Here is a 20,494-nt window from a genome sequence, read left to right on the forward strand (position 1 = left end):
AATAGGGATGGTTTTACACTGCTGGTGGGAATGTAAATTAGTTCAACCATTGTGGAAGACAGTGTGGCAATTCCTCAAGAATCTAGAACCAGAAATACCATTTGACCCAGCAATCCCATTGCTAGGTGTATACCCAAAGGAATATAAATCATTCTACTATTAAGGTGCTATACACTTTTAAACCACCAAACCTCATGAGAACTCTATCTTGAGAACAGCACCAAAGGGATGTTGCTAGACCGTTCATGAAGGATCCACCCCCAATATCCAATCACTTCCCACCAGGCCCCACCTCCGACATTGGGGATTACAATTCAACATTAGATTTGGGTAGGGACACAGATCTAAACCATGTCACCTTCCCACCATCCCTTCACCAAAACAGGTTAAGATCTCCCAAGACCTCTACCTTCCTACAGCCAATGGCAAAGTTTCAGACCTTATAGTACCCAAACTATCAGCTACATTCAACGTAACTGCACACTTCAATTCTTAAAACATTTTTATACTTGACTCCAAGACATTTGGTTCTCCTCCTACTTTCCTGGGCACAGCTGCTCAGTCTCTTTTATTTGTTCTTTCTATGCTCATTTACTATCAACAGTAGGGTATCCCAGGGGTCAGTCAGTGCTCACACCACTGCTCTTCTTGGCTATACTCCTAACATCATTTGAGCTCATGATTTTGAATGCTATATTTATGCACTGATGACTCCCAAATGTGTATCTTGGGCCTGGATGGCCACACTGAGAAATATTCAGCTATCCAAAGAAGTATGCAGTATCACCACTTTCATGTTTCAGATTTGTAGAATTTTGTTAAAGAATTAACGACTCAACTTGAAAAATTATCCAGTCCAATCACGTATTTCAGAATTAAAGAACCCAAGGCTCCTAGAAATAAACTAATTTCCCAAAGATTAAAAAGGGGACTTGTCACCAGATGCTTTCAACCACCTCCCTACCTTCATTAAAAAGCATAATACTGTAGGGCATCCTAAAGGTGAAAATAAAGAGGGAAGTATAACAAACAGTAAATTAAGACAATAACAAACTTAAGTATGTTTCTAATAAAGTTAAAACGGAAAAGAATTGGAGTAAGTAAAAAGAAATTCATAAAGCCCTAAAAGACTAATAAGAGATGACAACTTTACCTACTCGTGAAGTTTTTCAGGTCATTCTAGCAAGGACTCGACTTCATTCTCAAGACATTCCATCCATAGCCTAAATACCAGAAAGGGATGTTAACAGAGTAGGTGGTTTGGGTCTCTGGGGCTGGCCAACTCATAAGAGAGCCTGAAAGAGCTGCAGCATTTCTAAGAATGATTCTTCACAAGTAGGGCTACCGATTGATCATCTCACTACCTCACCTCACTTTGTTTCATGTTTTCTATTTCCCAGCAGCACAACAAGGTTAAATTTCACAGCAAAAGACACACCTCCTCTTTCATATCCAAATGGACAGCTTACTAAGAATTTGAAAGCTGATGGGGAACAAGGTAAAGCTCAGTTAATATGCCTAAGCAGCCGGACACGGCGGCTCATGCCTGTAATCTCAACAATGTGGGTTGCTGAAGCGGGTGGATTGCTTGAGGCCAGGAGTTCGAGATAAGCCTGGCCAACATGGCAAAGCCCCATCTCTACCAAAAATACAAAAAAATTAGTCAGGCATGGTGGCGCAAGCCTGCAATCCCAGCTACTCAGGAGGCTGAGGCACAGGAATCTCTTGAACCTGGGAGGTGAAGGTTGCAGTGAGCCGAAATCGCACCACTGCACTTCACGCTGGGTGACAGAGAAAGGCTCTGCCTCAAAAAAATAAATAAAATAAAATATGCCTAAGCAAAGATCACCATGCATGCCATTTCACAGGACTCAGATCAACTTCTTATGGTGCAAGCCATCATTTCCAAGCTAGTTACAATACTGTGGCATAGATAAATGTATTGATAGGCATTTATGCATTTAATCATACCAAATTTAACTATCCCAACAAATTAACTCACAAGTTTAAATTCAACATATTTAACTATTCTTGCCCTGTGTTTCCTTGTATGAAAAATGAGGTGACTGGACCAGACCATTTTTAATAACTCCTCCCACATAATTCTTACCCAGGAGGAACATGAACTGCTTTGGAAAAGCTATGGCTGGCCAGCCGCAGTGGCTCACGCATGTAACTGAGGCTGGTAGATCGTTTGAGCCTAGGAGTTCGAGACCAGCCTGGGCAACAAAGTGAAACCCCGGTCTCCACAAAAAGTACAAAAATTAGCTGGACGTGGTGGTGCACTCCTGCAGTCCCCAGCTATTTGGGAGGCTGTGAGGTGGGACAATCACTTGAGTCTGGGAGTTCAAGGCGGAAGTGACCTATGATTGTGCCACTGCACTCTGGCCTGGGCGACAGAGTGAGACCCTGTCTCTATAAAAAAAAAAAAAAAAAGAAGAAAAAGAAAAGCTATGGCCTATGTAGTTCCTAGGATGCTCTAATGGTCCATGAATGTAAAGTAGTTTAGATGATGAGGCAAGACACAGAAAGTCCACCTTGTCCAGAACAGGTATTAAACTAGGGGTATGACAAATTAAATTAATATAAATTTTATTTATTTATTATAGAGAAAGGGTATTGCTCTGTCACCTAGGCTGGGGTGCAGTGGTGCAATCACGGCTCACTGCAACCTCAACCTCCTGGGCTTAAGTGATCCTCCCACCTCAGCCTCTGTAGCTGGGCCTACAGATGTGTGCTACCAAGCCTGGCTAATTTTTGTACTGGTGTGTGTGTGTGTGTGTGTGTGTGTGTGTGTGTGTGTGTTTAGAGACAGAGTCTCACTTTATTGCCCAGCCTGGTCTGGAACTCCTGGACTCAAGTGATCCTCTGGCCTCAGCCTCCCAAAGTGCTGGGATTACAGGTGTGAGCCACCACACCTGGCCAAATTTCAAAATATTTTAAATGCAAATCCAACTTCTGGGATGGAAGCAAAGCTACCTAGAACAGGAAATATGTATTTTAGAAAATGATAATAGCTAAAGCTTTAAAAGCTCAGTTCCTATCTCAAGACATTAAGAAGAGCAAAATAAACCTAAAGAAAATAAAAAGAAGGAAATAATAAGAGCAGAAATGAAATAGAAAATGAGGATAGGCCGGGCGCGGTGGCTCACGCTTGTAATCCCAGCACTTTGGGAGGCCAAGGCGGGCGGATCACAAGGTCAGGAGATCGAGACCACGGTGAAACCCCGTCTCTACTAAAAATACAAAAAATTAGCCGGGTGTGGTGGCGGGCGCCTGTAGTCCCAGCTACTCGGAGAGCCTGAGGCAGGAGAATCGCGTGAACCCGGGAGGCGGAGCTTGCAGTGAGCCGAGATCGCACCACTGCACTCCAGCCTGGGTGACAAAGCGAGACTCCGTCTCAAAAAAAAAAAAAAAATGAGGATAAAATAAAGATGATCAACAAAGGCATAAAGTAGGCCATTTGAGAGGATTAATATGCCAAATCTTTGATGAAGACTGATGAATGAAACAGAGAGAAAGATACATAACTGCACATTGTAAAGATAATTAAAAAGCATATTTCAATCAACTTTATATCAAAAAGTTTTAAATTTTAGACAAATTGGGGAAATTCTCAAGAATGTACAATTTAACTGTCACAAAAAATGTAAAATCTGAATAGTCCTATAAGAAACTGAATAAGGCCATGTGCAGTGGCTCACGCGTGTAATCCCAGCACTTTGGGAGGCCGAGGCAGGCGGATCACGAGGTCAGGAGTTCGAGACCAGCCTGGCCAACATGGTGAAACCCCATCTCTACTAAAAATACAAAAATTAGCTGGGCGTGGTGGTCCACGCCTGTAATCCTAGCTACTCAGGAGGCTGAGGCAGGAGAATTGCTTGAACGCAGGAGGTGGAGGTTGCAGTGAGCTGAGATTGCGCCACTGCACTCCAGCCTGGGCGACAGAGCGAGACTCTGTCTCAGAAAAAAAAAGAAACTCAATCAGTAGGCCAAGCCCAGTGGCTCATGCCTGTAATTCCAGCACTTTGGGAGGCCGAGGCAGGCAGATCACTTGAGGTCAGGAGTTCCAATATGGAACTGGCCAATATGGCCAATATGACCAATATGGTGAAACCCTGTCTGGCCAATATGGTGAAACCCTGTCTCACCTAAAAAAATCAGGTGGGCATGGTGGTGGGTGCCTGTAATCCCAGCTGCTTGGGAGGCTGAGGCAGAAGAATCACTTGAACCCGGGAGGTGGAGGAGAATCACTTGAACCCGGGAGGTGGAGGTTGTAGTGAGCTGAGATCTCACCACTGCACTCCAGCCTGGGCGACTGAGTGAGACTCTGTCTCAAAAAAAAAAAAGAAACTGAATTAGTAATTTAGAATCTTCCTATAGTAAAAAAATAAACTGTATGTCCAGATGGCTTCACCAACAAGTTCTAAGGAAACAATAACACTCCACACAAAGACTTGAGAATAAATTATACAAACACTGCCAAAGAACAGGAGCAAAGGGCACCTTTCCTAGCTTAGAGTTTAGAATGTGTTCAATACAAAAACACAACTAGAACTGAACAAGAACTGAAAACTATAGGCCAATCTCATTCATGATCGCTTATGCAAAAATCTTCAAGAAAATAGTAGCACATCAAATTCACATTTTAAAAGGATAATACACCCTGATCAAACTGGAGTTATTTTATTTCATTTTTTTTTTTTTTTTGAGATGGAGTCTCACTGTGTCGCTCAGGCTGGAGTGCAGTGGCATGACCCCAGCTCACTGCAACCTCCACCTCCCGGGTTCAAACGATTCTTCTGCCTCAGCCTCCCGAGTAGCTAGGATTACAGGCCTGCACTACCATGCCCAGATAATTTTCATATTTTTAGTAGAGACGGGGTTTCACCATGTTGGCCAGGCTGGTCTCAAACTCCTGGCCTCAAGTGATCCACCCACCTCAACCTCCCAAAGTGCTGGGATTATAGACGTGAGCCAGCGTGTCCAGCTTCAAACTGGATTTAAACCAGGATTCCACACTTTAAATTTCTGACTACATTAAAAGTCAGTCAATGTAACTTACCATATTAACATATTGAAGGAGGATACTCATATTCTCATCTCAACAGATGTGGAAGAAGTGACATAAGCAAACAGAAGGGAAGTTCCCACTCTGAAAAGAGATACATATCAAAAGCCTGTAATAAATTCCATACATCAAAAGCATTCCCTTTTAGAAAGGGGAATCACACAGGATGCCTACCATCATCTCTTCTACTCAACATTGTACTAGAGGTCCTGGCCATTGCAGTAAGGCAAGAAAAAGAAACAAGGAAGAAAAAAATGATATTTACAGATGAGAAGGTTGTGTTCATAGAAAAATCAAAGGAATTACTATTACCACTATTACTACAATTTTAAAGGGTTTATCAAGATTGCTGAATATATTAATGTACAAAAATAAAATTTTTATTTATCAGCAATTGTTAGAAATAAAATGTTGAAAGACATGCCATTTTGTTAACATCAACATAGAACAAGTACCTGAAATAAAGCTAATAAAATATGTGAAATATATTACTGGATATACTGAGCAAATAAAGCCAGACACAATCTATTTATAGAAAGCTCAACAACAAGCAAAACTATACAATTTAGAGAGAAATATTTAGGTAGCAAAATTTAAAAACAAAACAAGGAAGTGATTTTTCATTAGGTCAGGATACCTTTGGGAGAAGTAGATAATGATTGGAAGGAGAAGCAGGGGGCTTCTGGGGCCCTGTCATGTTGTATTTGTTGACTCCAGTGGTTAGGTTAGACAGGGCTCATTTACAACATTTCTTTCAGGTATACATTGTTTACATCACACTTATATTTCATACATGTGCATACATGCATTAGAATTTTTTTTCTTTTTGAGACAGAGTCTTGCTCTGTCTCCCAGGGTGGAGTGCAGTGGCGCAATCTCGGCTCACTGCAAGCTCCGCCTCCCAGGTTCACGCCATTCTCCTGCCTCAGCCTCCCGAGTAGCTGGGACTACAGGCGCCCGCCACCACGCCCGGCTAATTTTGTATTTTTAGTAGAGACGAGGTTTCACCATGTTAGCCAGGATGGTCTCCGATCTCCTGACCTCGTGATCCACCTGCCTCGGCCTCCCAAAGTGCTGGGATTACAGGCATGAGCCACCGCGCCCAGCCTCAGAAAATTTTTTAAATTCCCAAGAAGCAGCTACAAAACAGGGGAATCCATATGGTAATTGCATCTTTTAAGACGTAAGGATAATTAATGTGGAACAATCACTTTGATGAAATGCCTTTATTAAATACCATATTTTTTTAAAAAACAGAGAACTAACAGACAGTCTTCTGACCAAGACAGCTAAAACCATGGGTTTTAAAATCAGAAAATTTGGGTTTCAATTTTGCTCCACCACTTTCTAGAAATGCAGTGTTCAGAAAGTGCTTTAGCTAAGTCTACTTTTCTCTACTGCAGAATGAGAGTTCTACTTAACTCATGAGGCTCAGTGAAGACACATCTAAAGTGTCTTATCATATAAGAGAAATTAAGTGGGAATCGCTTTGTAATTATCACGACTGTAACCAGAAGGTGGGCACCTTCCCACTTTTATGAATAAGTCCACAGTCTTGAACTGACACAAAAAGTTCTAAGCAAAGGCATTCCCAGCCATTTGGTTAATAAAAACTGACCATCAGGAACTTCTCCCAGTCACTCACATTCAATTTCCCTTAAGTATGGCTTTAAATCTAAGGTTGAGAATTTCAGCAATCAAACTGAATATTGATTATTTTTATTGCAATCAAGTTTCCAATTTTCCAATTTTTGTTCACCCACAGGGTGGCTAGATATCCTACAGCAGCAGCTGGCAAACTTTTTCTACAAAAGGTCAGACAGTAAATATTTTTGGTTTTGTTAGCCATATGGTCTCTGTTGCAACTATTCAATTCTGCCCTTGAAAGACAAAAGCAATCACAGACAATACACAAATAAATGAATGTGGATGTTTCCTAATAAAACTTTATTGACAGAAGCAAGCATCCTGGCCAGATTTGGCCTACCCAAAGGTCTTTGTTTGCCTGCCCCTGCCACAGAACAGTGCTTCTCAAACTTTAATGCACATCTGACTCACACATAGGTATCTTGTTAAACTGCAGATTCTAATTCAGTGGACCTGGAGTGGGGCCTCAGATTCTGCATTTCTAACAAGCTCCCAGGTCATGCTGATGTTGCTAGTCCAAGGACTACACTTTAAGTAAGAGTCTAAAAGAATAGTTGCACATTACAATCATATAGGTAGTTTAAACACACACACACACACACACACACACACACACACACACACACACACACAGAAATGCCTATACCCCACCTCGGATCAATTGAATGAGAATTTGAGGAACACAGTCATCTACATTTTGTAAAAACTTCTCCAGATGATTCTAATGTGCACTTAGGACTGACACTACCAAATTAGAAGAAAAGATGGTAAAGAAACATATTTGTCAGTACTTTGTAATCAAAAGATGGCTTTAATAATTATATGGTACTTTTCCTATCCTGCTGAAAAGAGAAAGAAAAGTTGGGTGAAGAGCAACACAAAAGATTAGGCTGTATTTAAAGAATTTAATGATTAAGGGAGTTATTTGATATAAGTGAATTAAAGACATACAATCAACTTCTCTAGAGAACCATATTTCATGTTTGAGCATAATTGAGAATTGTCATGTTAAGAAATGACATGAGGCTGAGTGCTGTGGCTCATGCCTGTAATCCTAGCACTCTGGGAGGCAGAGGCAGGCAGATCACCTGAGGTCAGGAGTTCAAGACCAGCCTGGCCAACATGGTGAAATCCCGTCTCTACTAAAAATACAAAAATTAGCCGAGTGGTGGCGGGCACCTGTAATCCCAGCTACTGGGGAGGCTGAGGCAGGAAAATCGCTTGAACCTGGGAGGCGGAGGCTGCAGTGATCGGGGATCACCCCACTGCACTCCAGCCTGGGCAACAGAGCAAGACTCTGCCTCAAAAAAAAAAAAAAAGAAAAAGAAAAAGAAATGACATGACATTGCTTTCCCTCAGCACTCTGCAATTTCTCAACATTCTATCCAAACTAAACAGTGCATTAGAAGGTTACTCAAAATGTAATGTTTTAAATCATAAAAGAAAGCATTCTTAATAAAAAGTAGCAAGTAGAATTATGATTTTTGTTGTTCTGTATTGTCTGCTTTGTGCAAAATATATTTCTACCCAAATTCCAGGGATTCTTACTTTATTTTCCAAATTTGTCCTGTAAAAAATAAGTTACTACTATAGCAATATTTTCCCTCCCTGATTTTATTTCCCATTCGTTTATTCTAGTTTTTTGCACATAGCAACCACAGAAATCTCTGTTATAAGCTGCTTATAGCACTAGAATCCTTGGCAACATTCAGGAATGAATATATCTTAAAACTATGAGAACAATTAGCTGAATACCATAGTTTCAAATATCTCTAAAGTGCTATTTCTGCTGAATCTATCCCAGATCTGTCAATTCTTAGGAGTAACACATCTCCCTTTATCCTCATCCAGGCAGACTAGTGAAGGCTACAGCAGAATAAACTGGTTCATAAGTTTGCTCATTATTACTGTGTTTTAGAGCTAAAGACATGAATTCCCTGCATGTATAGCTGAACTACTGATTATTTAGTATGTATGTATATATTTTATTTCCCAACAAAAGCGGCAAATAATGGGATAATCTTTATTCAGATTTTGAGAATGTTTTAGTCTGTAGGTAAGAATTTAGCTGTTAGCATCATAGCTATTTGAATCAATGGAATATTGGTGGGCTGCTGTGCTTTATCAACATATTTTACCTAGAAATAAGCAGAAATTAAGACAATGAATGTGACTCTTTGCATAAGGTTCTCCTGTTTGTTGACGAATTTGTAAGTAAGCGATGGATTAACATCTACCCCAAAAAACCTCATCACATTTAGGCACAGAAAGGGCCGGTAAAGATACAATCATAGCCTCTTCTCTTAAACTCCTTCAATAATGAGGCTTACCAGAATCAAGATTAATTATACACATCCATGTGTGCACATGGATACATACAGAGATATGTATGTGTACCTATTATTTTAAAGCATATATATAACCATATACAGCAAAGTATGAAAAATACTGCATTAGCTAAAATATAATTAAGACTATCCCCAAAAAGCCCTAATGAGTCATTTCTTTATTCTTTTTTAAAAGTTTCCTCTGAAGCCCATATATAGAGAAGGCACGGGGGAGGTTGATAATCAGTAGAATGAGGAATTTTTTCCACGTCGTATCCACCAGCAGGTTGTTCCGGTCTAATAATTCATGACCTCTTAGGTATACGATGGGACAGCTTACTCTTGGCAGGGTTTGCCATGAGTCACTCCATAGCAGATTCACGGTCCTCGATGACCAAACCATGCAGTTTGCCCATGAAGGGCTCACAGCCCACCACAGGACGGCACCCCAGGGAAAGAAGAGCCTAAGGTTGGAAGGTTCCAGTGAAAAATACACACTGGGCTGTATGAGGGAAGTGGCATGCATCAACATGATATATAAAATCACACAATTCACTGATGAAATACTGCATTTGTGTAGTAATGTCAGCATCTGATGACAGTATTATCTTCAGTACTTTGAAAAGGATTGGTTGAAGGGGCAAAATTAATTTAACCTGTGATTAGGGCCCTAAGGCAATCTGGAAGATTGATGTAATCTGGAAGAAGATAACAATCTATTAAATGTTAGATTGACTGTTTTTTCTCTTTAAAAAAAAAAAATCAAGATTCTTCAGATACTTTTCTCAATTTCACACAAATACAAAAAGTTACCCTTTATTATTGATACCAGGGCACTAAAGTTATTCCACAAGGGCCAGATAGTAAAGGTTTAAGCTGTGCAGGCCGTATAGTGATCTCTGTCACTCTGACATTGACATCATGAAAGTAGCCATAGACAATTAGGTAAATAAATGGACGTGGCTGTGTTTCAATAAAATTTTATTTATAAACGCAGGCACAGATTTGGCCCCACGGGCCATAGTTTGCCCTAAACCCAGGCAAACATCTTATGTTAAGTTGACTAGGCATCTGAGAATTTGGAAAGAATTTTCAGGCCGGGCGTGGTGGCTCACACCTGTAATCCCAACACTTTGGGAGGCCGAGGTGGGCAGATCACGAGGTCAGGAGTTCGAGACCAGCCTGGCCAACATGGTAAAACCTCATCTCTACTAAAAATACAAAAATTAGCTGGGCGTGGTGGTGCACGCCTGTAATCCCAGCTACTCTGGAGGCTGAGGCAGGAGAATCGCTTGAACCCGGGAGGTGGAGGCTGCAGTGAGCTGAGATGGCACCATTGCACTACAGCCTGGGCAATAGAGTGAGACTCCGTCTCAAAAAAATAGTAATAATTTTAGTGCCCACACCACGCTTCCAGTGAGTTAGGTCCTCTGACACACAATCTATACATAAGGAAACTCAAGAACACGATTACTATCAAGTAATAGGGACATGTAGCAAAAAGAGTATTTATTAATAGTTCAAGAATTACCATTTTGTTTCAAAGATTCTATCTTAGTCTGCTTTCTATTGCTTATAATAGAATATCTGAAACTGCTTAATTTATAAAGAAAAGGAATTTATTTCTTACAGTTATGGAAGCTGAGAAATCCAACGTCAAGAGTCTGCGTCTGGTGAGGGTCTTCTCTCTGATGGGGACTCTCTGCAGAGTCCCAAGGCAGCATAGGGCATCATATGATGATGGGCATTTTAGCTCAAGTCATTCTTCCTCTTCTTATAAAGCCACAAGTCCCACTCCCCTGATAACTCATTAATCCATTAAGCCACTGATCCATTAACCCAGGAACCCATTAATCCATGAATGGATTAATCCATTCATGAAGGCAGAATCCCCATGACTCAATCACCTCTTAAAGACCCCACCTCTCAATACTGTCACATTCTTGGAGGGGACATTCAACTCATAGCAGACTCTAAATGTTGCATCTTAGATTACTTATAATACTGTTGGAGTTTGATCTCCTAAGATCAAAGTAAGACTTCTCGAATTCAAATAAACCAAATAAAATGTCATGGACCAACAGTTTTTGTATCAAAATTAAATCTTGTAGGTAAAATAACGTTTTCTTAGAAGTTCAAAGAAGAAACACCACACTTCTAAATTATTACTATTCTAACTATGCCTGTTTTTTAAATACTGTATACACTAAAGAAAATTCTTTGTTTTCTTCAGACAGAGTCTTGCTCTGTCGCCCAGGCTGGAGTGCAGTGGCGCAATCTCGGCTCACTGCAGCCTCGACTTCCCAGGTTCAAGCCATATGCCTCCCTCAGCCCCCGAGTAGCTGTGACTACAGGCGTGTGCCACCACGCTTGGCTACCATTTGTATTTTGTGTACAGATCGGCTTTCGCCACATTACCAAGGCTGGTCTCGAACTCCTGAGCTCAAGCGATCTGCCTGCCTTGGCCTCCCAAAGTGCTAGGATTATAGGCATGAGCCACCACACCCAGCCAGAAAATAGTTTTTAAAACTGTAAATATTATTGATTTATTCATTATGGTCAAATTAAAAGGGAAATAATAATTCAAAAAGAAAACATGTCCATTTCCTTTCTTTTAAAACATCCATTTCTCCAAAAGTTTCCTAAGGACTACCTACATCATTGTTGTTCAAAGTTTAATGTACATCTAATGTCCTGGAGATGTTGTTAAAATGTAGAATTTGATTCAGTAGCTCTGAGATGGGGCCCAAGATACTGCATTTCTAACAAGGTCCCAAGTAACTTGGATGCTTATGGTCCTTAGACTGCCCTTTCCATAGCAAAGAATATGTGACAATCACCAGGGATACCTGTTAAAAAGTTGATTCCCTCCCCTACACCACCACTTTGGGATGTGAGGCCAGGAATTTTAAATTATCTCCCCAGTAATGATGTACTTTTTAAAGGACTTAAGAAGAATAATCCACAAATTCAGCCTATATTTACTTTAATGATCCACAGCATTGTGTATATTCGTGTTAAAACTCAAGAAAAGTCACGTTCCATCCAAACAGCAGGACCAAAATAGCAAATTTAGTACCATGGTAAAATTACATCTTTAAAGGGAACTAGCATTTGCTGGCAGCCTATTTATTTTGTAAGGCAATGTGCACCATGCTTTCCATACATCATTTCTTTTAATCCTTCCATTTCAGTGGAGGCAACTAAAGACAGAGTCCCTGCCTAAGGTCAGAATCTGGATTCAACAGAAATCAGCCTGTCTGTACCTGCTATTTTTGCTTCTTTCTATTTTTATGTTCTATCTTATCATCTCATCTCCCTCCAGGTAGTAGATAGGTAGTAGATAGGATTATTATTCCCAACTATTCTTCCCTCCCTCCTTATAATAGGATGAAGCATCCCTGCTCATTGTCACGGGGGAGAAGTGTACGTCCCCACTTCATTGGCCCTATGACACACTTTGACCAATAAAATGTGTGCAGATATGACACTGACTACCTCCAAGCAGAAGTTTTAACTGAGTTTCATAGTTAGAACAGGCCCTCTTGTTTTCCTGGTCTCCACCAATGGCACATCCCAGATAGAAACTGTTCTTTCAGCATTACTTTTAACAAGAGAAACTTAGAAATAGCCTATTGTCTATAACAGATAATAATGACAAAGACAGTTAACATGGAAAAATACATAATGTAAAATGAAAAACATATAATATGGTTATGATTACACCTGCGGTAAACTGCAACACACATATGCACTGGGGAAAAAAAAGACTGAAAGGAAATATATACCAAAATATAATCAAGATTTTGTTAGAATTATGGTTCATTTTTGTCTTCTTCCCTAAGTGTTACAGTGTCACATTGCTTCAATAATATACAAATTCCTCTGCGACTTTCAAAATTCAAGGCAAGACTTCTTTTTTTTTTTTTTTTTTGAGACAGAGTTTTGCTCTTGTTGCCCAGGCTGGAGCACAATGGTGCGATCTCGGCTCACCACAACCTCTGCCTCCTGGGTTCAAGCCATTCTCCTGCCTCAGCCTCCAGAGTAGCTGGGATTACAGGCATGTGCCACCACGCCCGGCTAATTTTGTATTTTTTTTAGAGATGGGGTTTCACCATGTTAGCCAGGTTGGTCCCCAACTCCTGGTCCCCAACTCTTTACATGCAATAAAACCTCAGGGTCATCAGAAGCAGCATGACCTGGTGTAATTTAACCACTCCATGCCTGTTTCCTCGCCCCACAAAAGGTGGCTCAAGCCTGTAATCTCAGCATTTTGGGAGGCCGTGGCAGGTGGACCACGTGAGGTCAGGAGTTTGAGACCAGCCTGGCCAACATGGCAAAACCCCATCTCTACCAAAAATACAAAAATTAGCCAGGCATGGTGGCACACACCTGTAATCCCAGCTACTCAGGAGGCTGAGGCACAAGATTCACTTGAACCCAGGAGACGGAGGTTGCAGGGAGGCCGAGGCTGCAGTGAGCCTAGATCACACCACTGCACTCCAGCCTGGACAACAAGAGAAAAACTCCGTCTAAAAAAAAAAAAGAAAAGAAAAAAGAAAAAAAAGAAATACATCAATGAAGCATTAACCGAAGACAATGTTCAAGGCAATTTAAGACCCCCCAGCAGTCCATGGACTCAGCTAATAAGGCAATCCTACAGCAGAGACCACTTTCAAGGACCCTCATGATTACACTGATCCCACCCAGACAATCCAGGATAATTTCCCTATTTTAAAGTCATCTGAGTAGCAGCCTTAATTCCATTTGCAAATCTTAATCTTTGCCATATGACATGCTCACAGGTTCCAGGGATTAGGATACATAGACATCTTTGGAGGGTGTCTTAGCCCATTTTGTCTTACTCTATTTTGTGTCGCTATAAAAAAAAAACAAAAAACCTGAGACCAGGCAATTTATAAAGAAGAGGTTTTCTTAGCTCACAGCTCTGCAGGCTAAAAAGTTCAAGGGCATGGCCCTGGCTTCCGGCAATGGCTTTCATGCTACATCATAACATGGCAGAGAAGGTCAAAAAGGAAAGAGACACTTGTGAAGAGAGAAAACCTGAGGGGCGTCCTGGCTTTATAACAACCCACTCACTCAGGAGCTAATCCATTCTCCATGGGAACTAATCCAGTCTAGGGAGAGCAACAACTCGCTAATGTGAAAACAGCACCAACCCATTCATGAAGGATCCACCCCTATGACCCAAACACCTCCCATTAATTAGGCCCCACCTCTAACACTGGGGATCAAACTTCAGCTTAAGTTTTGCTGGGGATAAACCATATCCAAACCACAGCAGAGAGCCATTATTCTACCTATCACACTGTGCTACTTCATATAAAATAATTTAATATTTAATAAACTGGCTAATACCATAGATTCCCATAACAACATACACCATGAAGTCGTTTCTGATCTTATACTTTTCTCTTCCCTGTGGCTAATCAACATTCAGTTTCTTAAAGCAAAAGCGTACTTATCTATAGAAGTGTACTCAAATGAATGATTGTTCTCTCTCATTTATTCAGCACTGACGGAGGGTTAAGTCCCATAGAAATAAATCAGACACAGTCTCTGCCACAAGGCACTCACCTACTAGAGGCAGGAACAAAATGGAGAAGATGAAATGAAATCCCAGCACTGATATCAGGGCTACTAGAGGGACCTTTAAAGTTCTGTGGAGATGTAACTGAGGTTGCTGGTGAAGACTTCTCTGAAGAGTGCCTTTGGGCTGAATGTTTATGGAAGAAAAGAGAAGCAAGGGGCTGAAGCCTTAAGATTCAACATGGTGTCAAGGGTGTGAGGAAGCAGCCCACCATGCTGGTGAGCACAGATGGCGGCTGAGTAGGGAGTTGACTACAGGTTGATGCTGAATGCTACTGGAGAATATAGCATCACTTAAAAAACTAGAAGGGGAAGAGGAATCCAGCCTAGATCCTGAGAAGAAAGGATCATATAGGCTAAAAGAAGAAGAAAAAGTACCCAGAAACTGGCAGCAAGTTAAAAACAGACAGGTCGTTGATGAGCAAAAGCCAGATCAGTGTCCCTAAGGGAGACCAGGAAACAAATTGCAACAAACTGGGGGGTTAAGGGGACAAGAGAAGGCAGGGAACAGAAAGAAATAAGAAGAGTAACAAGAGGAAGGTGGAGGACAGGAAGGCAGGGGATGACAGAGAGGAAGGGGAGAGTCAGGAGGGAGGGAAGGAACTTTCCTGAGCTACTACCAAGCACCAGTCCCTGTACTTGTACATTACCATATAAGGAATTAATCGAAGTTGAAAAAGCTGTGACTCTTCTTACCAGTTTCCTTTTCAATAGTCAAGTATTGAAAAGAAGCAGTATGTAGGATGAAGTAAACAGTCTTACAAGTTTGGACACATTTGTAGACCAAGAAGAACCAACAGAAAGGGAGAGCAAGATAAAATAGGTCATAGACAGAATGACTGTTAGATTAGGTCCCAGAGGAGGCAAAAATGGGTGGGAATCAAGAGCACAGGTAGGGGATTGGTTTTGGGTGACAGACAGAGGACCCTCTTCTCTGAAGTGGGTAGAGGTACTATACCATCCAAATGGAAGGAGAGGGCTGTGAAATAGGAGGGAAGTGAAAGATATCAGTGGGGATAGGGAGAAGGAAAATAGAGAATCCCAAAGTTTGAAAGCAAAAGAAATCTCCTTCATTATTTTGGTACTTGATCAAAATTATAGTCCTAATTATACGAATCAGAGTTTAAGCAAAACTCTTTGTGGTTTTACCTTGAAGCAGCTCTGTTAACTTAGGTAAGTCAGTTAAACTTCATAAGCTACATCTTAAAAGAGGGGAATTTGGTGATTCTAGTGTCCCTTCCAGCTCTACATTTCAATGGCTCCGAGGACAGAGCTCAAACCCTAACCATAGTGTCAGCTTACCTACCAAAAACAAACAAAAAATGTGATATGGGAACAAAACTCAAGGTGAACGTAATTTAAATACCTTTGGGTCATTTTCACAACTTGCTTTTGAGAGTGACAGCCACAACAGATGGTTACTGCTGACAAGGGCTGCATCATTAGTCCTAACGATAATCGATGTTTTTACAGCCCTTTACTATTTATAAAGAGCCTTCACACATGAAATGTTTTATTGGCTCCCCCAAACACCCACATGAGATAGGTAAAGCTACTGTACTATTCTATCCACTTTCTAGTTGAGGAAACTGAGGCTTATAGTTGATGATTTGCCCAAGGCACCAAAGCAGACAGTGCCTATGACTCGAATTCAGGTACTCCAGATTCAAAAATCACTATTTCTTTTTTATTTGTTTACATGCCATTTCGTGCTCTTTACACACAGCTCCTTGCTTCTTCATTAGGTTGGAAATAGAAAATTTTAAAGAGTTAAAAGAAATTTGCATACTTTCATTCCTTTAATTGATCCTGGCAATACAGTTTATTGAAACGCATGTATAACCTTAATTTCCAAGTGATAAATGACTGATTGGAATCCAAAGGGCAGAGATAGCATTAGGATTCAAGCATTTCAATGTTCTCATTCTCGGGATGAGCGAACAGAGGCCTCACTGGCAAATGGCTTGTGGAAGTAGAGCCAACACTAGAACTCAGGGCCTCCATCAACCCTGGGGCTTTCGACACTGGCCAAGTCTTACACAGCTTCAAACAAAAGTTAACGGAATTGCTCCTTAACAACGAAATGGTTCAGATTTAAATAATTTGGGGAGCTCATTCTCTTGTTTTTACATGTGCAAACCATATGGACACTGCCTATTAGTGGTACTAGAATTCTCTGGAGCAAATTCTCTTCTCAAATGGGAGGGTTTGTAATGACAGTCATGCCTCATTTTACTACAAGAGAAGTAAATGGATCCAATAAGGAATCCATCTGAGGGAGCTTTAAGGCAACTGAAACTGCCTCCATTACCATCTTCTACCTACAAAGTGTTTTCTAGACAAATTAAAATTTGAAAAACTTAAAAAATGCAATGAAAATATTTCGAAGACAACCATATTGTCTAAGTATTCCCATTTTCCTCCTTTGAAAATATTGTAATGAGTCAGCAGGTGCTTACTACCAAAATTACTTTTTATCATGAAGCCGAAAAATGTTTAATGTTTAAACAGAAGACTCCATGAGAATAGATGAGGACATGCCAATGTTGCATATTATGAAATCACAGATCCCATCTTACATGTTTCATGGAGAAAAAACTCTGAGGCTTCCATTAGACTATAAGGGACTCAAAAACAAGAATGCTAGAGGAAGGGAACGCTTCTGAGGTGAGCTGATAATCTGATTTCCTTCCCTCCGGGGAATTGGGAACTCTGGGCTCATCCTAATGAGACTTGCGAAGAGAAGGGATTTCTGCTGGGAGGAAGAGAACCAGCAAAGCTTTATGTTGAATACACAAAAGCTGATGTGACAGATGGGAACTATTCCCATTTACTCAGTTCTGAGGAAGCAGACTGAGATATTAGGCTAAGAGTTTCTAGAAGGCAGAGTGAAATCTCCTACAGTTTCATAGTGCCTTGGAGACAGCATTTTAGGAGAGTAGGAGTGTTCCCTCAAATGTATAACCAGTTTTACCCTCAAACAGTTGCAAGAATTTGAAATTCAGAGGGCAGGAGGTTAAACTCAAGACCTCCAACGGGCAGGACTGAATCTTCCACAGTTTTGCAGGACTAAGAAAACGAAGGTCTTCCAAGTTTTTGATCAAAGTCCAGGAGAGCCATGCCTGAGAATCACAGATAAGCATAGCTGGATTGAGTCTTCATAACACTGCAATCTGGCCTTAACTTAGCTTAATTCTCAATGGAGTGAAAGTGTTCAGTCCTTCACTGCATTTACCTAACAAAGTAAAGTGGGGAAATTTTCTCCGGAGGAAGATATAATCTAGAGTTAGTAAGGTTCTTTTGGACATTATAATGCCCAACATAAAATTAAATAAGTATGAGAGCTGAGAACTGCAAGAAAATGTAACCAATATTCAAGAGAAAAATAAGAAAGATGCAGATTCACAGATGATCCAGATATTGGATTTAGATGAGACCTTTAAAATAACATGATTAATTGATTTAAAAAGTAAGAATAAAAAGAGGAAATGGATGAAAAGAGAAATTCACCAGAAATTTCAACAGAGAACTAGAAACTAGCTTTAAAAAAGAAATCAAATGGACATCCTAGGAAAAAAAATCTGAAATTAAGAAAAAATAGTTATCCGAAATTAATCCACTGGATGGGTTTAATGGCAGACTGGACACAGCAAAACACAAGATTAGTAAACTGAATATAGAGGCTAATGAAAAATATCCATTATTAAAACTCGAATAGAAAAAGGGGGAAAAAAGAAGCAGATCCTAAGAAATATCAAAGGGGCTGGGCACGGTGGCTCACGCCTGTAATCCCAGCACTTTGGGAGGCCGAGGCGGGTGTATCACCTGAGGTCAGGAGTTTGAGACCAGCCTGACCAAAAAGGTGAAACCCCATCTCTACTAAAAATATAAAAATTAGCCGGGCGTGGTGTCAGACGCTTGTAGTCCCAGCTACTCAGAAGGCTGAGACAGGAGAATTGCTTGAATCCGGGAGGCAGAGGTTACAGTGAGCCGAGATCTCGCCACTGCACTCCAGCCTGGGCGACAGAGTGAGAGTCCGTCTCAAAAAAAAAAAAAAAAAAAAGAAATATCAAAGGGTCTCATGTCCTTGTAATTGGAGAACCAGAAGGAGGGGGAAGACAGAATACGGCAGAATCAAACGAGATGATGGCTAAGAGTTTTCCAATACTGATAAAAGCGTCAACCTTCAGAATCAAGCTCACCAGCCCAAAGCAGGATGGATATACAAGAAAATCAGAGTTGGACTTGTGAATGTCAAATGCTTAGTACAAAAATATGGCAAAAACTGAGAAAGTCATATAGTAGCAGCAAACAGTCCAATACAACTTAGCCTCCTCTCCTTGGAAAGGTTATGATTAAGAACAGTGACAGGGGACTCACCCTAATGCAATAATAAAATGTTACACTGTAGCAGGGTTGTAGTCACTCTGCTCTTGACCAAGTACAGAAAACCGCACAATAATATAAATGCGAATACGCAGATGGTCCATGGTTCCACTTACGATTTTTCTACTTTACAATGGTGCAAAAGTGATACATATTCAAGAGAAACCATACCTGGAGTACTCATATAGGCATTGTTTTTTCACTTTCACTACAGTATTTGATATGTCACACGAGATATTCAACACTTTGCTATAAAATAGGCTTCATGTTAAGACGATTTTGCCCAATTGTAGGCTAATGTTAAGTGTTCTGAGCACGTTTAAGGTAGGCTAGGCTAAGCTATGATGTTTGACAGATTAGGTGTATTGAATGCATTTTCAACTTAATGATATTTTCAACTTATGATGTCTTTATCAGGTTAAGTTGAAGAGCATCCACACTGTGATGGATGATTACCTCGTGGTTTCCACCTGGCCACTGATTTCATTTCATTAACATAATGATGCAACTCCAGTACACCCAAGAGATATATCTGCACTCCCATGTTTATTGCAGCACTATTCACACAACAGCCAAGATCTGGAAGTAACCTTAAGTGCTCAGATGAATAGATAAAGAAAATGTGGTACATATACCCAATGGAGTACTATTTAGCCATGAGAAAGAATGAGATCCTGTCATTTGCAACAACATGGATGGAACTGGAGGTCACGTTAAGTAAAATAAGCCAGGCACAGAAAGACAACCATTGCATTTTCTGACTAATATGTGGGAGCTAAAAATTAAAATAATTGAACTCACGGAGATAGGGAGTAGAAGGATGGTTACCAGAGACTGGGAAGGATAGTGGGGAGTTGGAGGAATGTGGGGATGATTAATGGGCACAAAAAATAGAATTAATAAGACCTACTATTTGACAGCACAACAGGGTGACTACAGTCAAAAATAATCTTTTTGTTTTGTTTTATTTGAGATGGAGTCTCGCTCTGTCACACAGGGTGGAGTGCAGTGGGGCAATCTCGGCTCACTGCAACCTCTGCCTCCTGGATTCAAGAGATTTCCTGATTCAGCCTCCCGAGTAGCTGGGATTACAGGCGCCCACCACCATGCCCAGCTAATTTTTTCTTTTTCTTTTTTTTTTTTTTTTGAGATGGAGTCTTGCTCAGTCACCCAGGCTGGAGTGCAGTGGCGTGATCTCGGCTCACTGTAAGCCCCACCTCCCGGGTTCACACCATTCTCCTGCCTCAGCCTCCCTAGTAGCTGGGACTACAGGCACCCGCCACCATGCCCGGCTAATTTTTTGTGTATTTTTTTTAGTAGAGACAGGGTTTCACCATGTTAGCCAGGATGGTCTCGATCTCCTGACCTCGTGATCCACCCGCCTCAGCCTCCCAATAATTTTCGTATTTTTAGTAGAGACAGGGTTTCACCATGTTGGCCAGGGTGGACTTGA

At 40.8% G+C, this 20,494-nt stretch overlaps 1 long non-coding RNA gene across 1 annotated transcript in view; it reads right to left on the reverse strand.

Moving 5' to 3' along the window:
- Nucleotides 1-1,153: 1,153 nt before the first annotated feature.
- The window catches only part of LOC129475535 (uncharacterized), a 35,396-nt gene continuing 16,055 nt past the window's right edge, over nt 1,154-20,494 (reverse strand). The window contains exons 3-4 of the long non-coding RNA XR_010119574.1: nt 5,066-5,155; nt 1,154-1,223 (exon numbers count right to left, since the gene is read on the reverse strand). This is a non-coding gene — a long non-coding RNA (uncharacterized lncRNA). The remainder of the gene's footprint in view (nt 1,224-5,065; nt 5,156-20,494) is intronic.

The sequence above is a fragment of the Symphalangus syndactylus genome, chromosome X, assembly GCF_028878055.3.
Source record: "Symphalangus syndactylus isolate Jambi chromosome X, NHGRI_mSymSyn1-v2.1_pri, whole genome shotgun sequence".
NCBI classification, from domain to species: domain Eukaryota; kingdom Metazoa; phylum Chordata; class Mammalia; order Primates; family Hylobatidae; genus Symphalangus; species Symphalangus syndactylus.